Source organism: Gekko japonicus, unplaced genomic scaffold (genome assembly GCF_001447785.1).
Source record: "Gekko japonicus isolate JY-2015 unplaced genomic scaffold, Gekko_japonicus_V1.1 scaffold435, whole genome shotgun sequence".
In the NCBI taxonomy this organism is placed as follows: Eukaryota; Metazoa; Chordata; class Lepidosauria; order Squamata; family Gekkonidae; genus Gekko; species Gekko japonicus.
The window spans coordinates 145,671-150,454 of record NW_015161417.1 but is presented as its reverse complement, the minus strand read 5'-3'; positions in this window follow the sequence as shown (position 1 = coordinate 150,454).

Sequence of the window (4,784 nt, the reverse complement as noted above, 5' to 3'; positions counted from 1 at the left end):
AGGACGTCCTTCTTCACCCAAAGAGTGATTAACACTTGGAATTCACTGCCACAGGAAGTGGTGGTGGCTACAAGCATGGACGGCTTCAAAAGGGAATTAGATAAGCATATGGAGCAGAGGTCCATCAGTGGCTATTAGCCACAAGGTATAGATAGGGACTCTGGGGCAAGTGATGCTCTGTCATCTTGGTGCTTGGGGGGGTCAACAGTGGGATGGCTTCTAATGTCCTGGCCCCACTGGTGGACCTCCTGATGGCACTGGTATTTCTGGCCACTGTGTGATACAGAGTGTTGGACTGGATGGGCCTTTGGCCTGATCCAACATTGGCATCTGTTATGTTCTTATATTGAAGCTCTGTATATGGTCTACTAAGGGCATTAAGTGTCGGCCACGAATTCCCCGTGTGTTGCTGAGGATCTGGGGATATAAGTCCCTGATTTGTTCGTGGTGGTGCTGGCAGCGTGTGCTGTGCCGATACCCTGAAGAACCTGAGTGTGTGCCAGAAAGTCACAGGGGTCATGGCTCAGTGGCAGTTTCTCCTTTTGCAGAAGGTCCCAGGTCAGTGGCTGATGTGGTGCACAGTTGGGGACCCCTGGTTTAATAGGTTCCGATGGCTCACACGAACAAGCCAAACTACAAGGAAAAGCACTGGCCAGATTTCAAGCTGAAATGAGCACCGCTTCCGCCAAGAGAAGAAAACAGCCTTTGAACACCATAACATGCTTATGAAATATAGTTTTTTTAATTTTTGGTTTTAAAAAAAATAAATCATACCACTGAAATGGAGCAACTTTTGGATTCAAAAGCAAACAGTTTCCCCCCCAAAATCCATCCATTTAAACATATTGGAAAAAGCCGTAGAGGAACGGAAGGAGCTATTTAATATACTGCTTTCCCACCCCACCCCCACCATCTCCCCTCCCCTTCAAGCCACCCAAGGTTGCCGTATGAAAAAATAATGTCGCCTCAACGAGACATTAAAATATTTTTAAACCCCCCCAAGGGGGGGGTGTCGTTTGAAATGAAGGAAGCAATTCAAAATCTCCCAGGAAGAAAGAGGAAAACCCGGAGAGTTTGCAGAGCAGATGGGAACACAAGAGTTTGATTCCGGAAAAAACCTCAACAACCCCGAAACTGGGAATGCGCATCAGAGTGGAATGAAAAGGAAAAGTGGAATAAATCCCGCTTTTTTAAATGCATCTTGGCTCAGCCAACCCCGGGCATGAAGAGCACCCACCCCCACTCTGCTCCTTACAAACAAAGGTCTGCTTGAGGAGTTGCCAACTGATCACAAAAGGCAGACTCCTTTGCTCCTGTGCTGTTAACAGCAGCGTCGTCTCCAGAAAGGAGCAGGCAAAGCTTGGTGCGGTGTGGAGATGTGAAAGTGGCCACCTGCAAAGGTCTGTGGGTCAGAAGGGGGAGGAGGTCCGGTCAGTCCAGGATTGGCGGCAGGTTTTAGAGGCTTGTGGGCACAGAATGCCCACAGGCTCCACTCCCAGTATTGTGTTCACACACACCACCTCCAGTTTTGTGGTTATCCCCCCACATACCCAAATTTATTTATTCGAGGTAGGAGCTTTCGTGTGCATGTCTATAGGTTTGAACTCTATCCACTCCCAGTATTGTGTTCACACACACCCCCTCCAGTTTTGTGGTTCTCCCCCGCATAGCCAAATTTATCTGCATTTTATATATTTATATCCCACTTTTCTCTCCCAACAGGGGAAAAAAGTCCTTCGCCAAAGTCCTCTACTTTACCCTCACAACCACACTCTGGGGTAGGTTAGGTGGAGAGGGACTGGCCCAAGGCCGACCAGCGAGTGACCACAGCAGGGCGGGGATTCGAACCCGGCTCTACCAGGCCTTAGCCCAGCACCCTGACCACTACACCACGCTGGATTCAAGCACATCTCCTTTAGTAGTAAGTACATTTTAATCCTGCCCTTCTTCCAAGGAGCTCAGGGCGACACAGATCACTCTCCTCTCCTCCATTCTATTCTCACACCAACCCTGTAAGGTAGGTGAGGCTGAGAAAGAGCCACTAGCTCAAAATCACCCAGCAAAATCACCCAGCAAGCACTCTAATCACCACACCAGCAAGAGGAAAACCCGGAGAGTTTGCAGAGCAGATGGGAACACAAGAGTTTGATTCCGGAAAAAACCTCAACAACCCCGAAACTGGGAATGCGCATCAGAGTGGAATGAAAAGGAAAAGTGGAATAAATCCCGCTTTTTTAAATGCATCTTGGCTCAGCCAACCCCGGGCATGAAGAGCACCCACCCCCACTCTGCTCCTTACAAACAAAGGTCTGCTTGAAGGGTTGCCAACTGATCACAAAAGGCAGTCTCCTTTGCTCCTGTGCCGTTAACACCAGTGTCATCTCCAGAAATGAGCAGGCAAAGCTTGGTGCGGCGTGGAGATGTTAAAGTCGCCACCTGCAAAGGTCTGTGTGTCAGAAGGGACTACACCAAACTGGCATTAGCCTTCACCCCACTCCCCGCCATGATGTCTAAGCTGCAGGGAATGCTCCATTAATCCCTATGGCTCCAAAAAGAACAAGAAAGAATCACTGCAATGTGGTTCCATGTGGTTGGCCGTGTTGGTCTGAAGCAGGAGAACAAATTTAGAGTCCAGTGGCACCCTTAAGACCAACAAAGGTTTATTCAAGGTAGGCGCTTTCGTGTGCATGTCTATAAGTTTGAACTCTATCTTCCTTTCCAATGTACTTGAAAAAAGTGTGCATGCACACAAAAACTCATACCTCGAATAAACCTTTGTTGGTCTTAAAGGTACCGCCGTACTCAAAATCTATTTCACTGTAACTTGGTCAGCACTTATGGGCTGGCTGGGAGGAAGCCTGGATAAAGCAGCAGAATTCCCTTGTGCACTGCTTTCCTCCATTGGGAAATGTGAAACAGATTCGGTTTTCTAATAGGCCCCGTGCCAAGCTGTGGCCCCTGGAAAGTGTCCACCTATCCCGATGTCAGGCATCTGCTTTCTTGGTGAAAGATCTTGCTCCCCCCCCTCCCCAATTTGCCAGGAGTGTCCGAGAAGGCCACGGTTTATACTTTGTGCCCTCCCATTAACCAAGTTCGGGGGGGCAAGGCCCCCTCTCCCAGAATTCCCGGAGACAACAGTGGCCTGCTGAGTCACTATTAAGGGCACAGGAGCAGGAGCTGATATATGAAAGAGACTGCCCTGGCACCGTTGATTTCCTTTACAAGCCCTGATTTTGTGCAAAAACAAAACAAAAACAAAACCGATGGTGCGGTGGGGGCTATTTTTCCCTGTCCAGTTCACTGAGATTTCCTGTTACAAAAGCTTGACCATTAGGGTTTGCCCCTTTCTTGAAAGATCACAGTGCATGCAAACCACATGAACATTTCAAAGCACTTTCCGGTGGTCTCCCAGCCTGAATATTAACAAATGAATACTAGGGGGGAAAACAACCCGACGACGACAACACACAGTATTCTGGGCTTCACCAATGTGGTTTGCGATCTGGGTGGACTTGCCGGTTCCATCCATACAAATACAGAGGGCGTGGAAGAGGCACTTTCCTTTTACAATCAGCTCACCCCTTCTGCCGGAATGGGTTCACAACCGCTTCAGCACTTGGGTTATTGCCTTGGTAAACACACACAAATACACACGTAAAGACGTTACGCGGGTCTGAACGCAGAGCCGCTCACATTACCCAGTCACCCTGTGGCACCCTCCAGGACGGGCAGGACTTCCGCTAAAACATACCAAGACTTGATTGCTGCTGTACGAAGAGGTCATCCCAAAAATAAAGATCAAAGACAGCAGGGGAGTCCACCACCAAAAGCACACCAGCAAACGCATTCGTTCACCCACCTTAAGAATGTAAGAAGAGCCCTGCTGGGTCAGACCGAAGGCCCACCTAGTCTGGCATCCTGTTCACACAGCAGCCGACTGGCTGCCTCTAGGAAGCCAATGAGGAGGATGACTGTAGTAGCCTCTTCCTGCCCATGCTCTCCCGGCAACTAATGTAAGGAGGCACACTGCCTCTGGTACTGGAGGGAGCAGATATCCACCATGACTACTAGCCACTGACAGTGAATTTGTTCACTCCCCTTTTCAAGCTGCCCGAGTGGGTGGCCACGATGATGTCCTATAGCGGCGAGTTCCGCAATTTAACTTTGCCAGACCGCCCCCGGCAGATCGGCATCTTTAAATGGTGAAAGTGGAGGCAAATTTAGCCATGGGGACGTCACCCTGCGACCTACAAGTCTCTGTTTTGTACCGGTGGTTGTGGGACACTCATAGCATCCAAATGGACGCACACACTCTGAAGTGAGTGCATTCACTAACTGCTAGTCACCAGACTTGTCAACTTAGCAGAAAGCCCAGAGGGCTGTCTAGGTCAGGGCTGTCAAACATAAGGCCCGGGGGCCGGAACTGGCCCATCCCGAGCTCTTATGTGGCCTGCGAGCAACTAGTGCAAGGGAGGGAACAGGAGACTGCTCGGGGGGAAGTGGGCGGAGCCACTCTGATTGTGGCTTCAGCATGGCAGAACAACCTCCTCTGCAGCAGTCAAGCAGCGTGGGAGCGCTCGCCCAGGGCTGCACCGCTGGCTCTCCAGTCTGCCCATGTGGGTTTTCCTTTGCACTCCCCTCCCAGCCCATGAGGCCCTGCAGTGAAGATACACCAACTCGGAGCTTACCAGCTGCTGTCCTTTATATCTTCGGTACCTGGCATTACATTTTATGGCACACATGGCCCGGCCTGGCAAAGTGACATTGATGTCAGATCCGGCCCT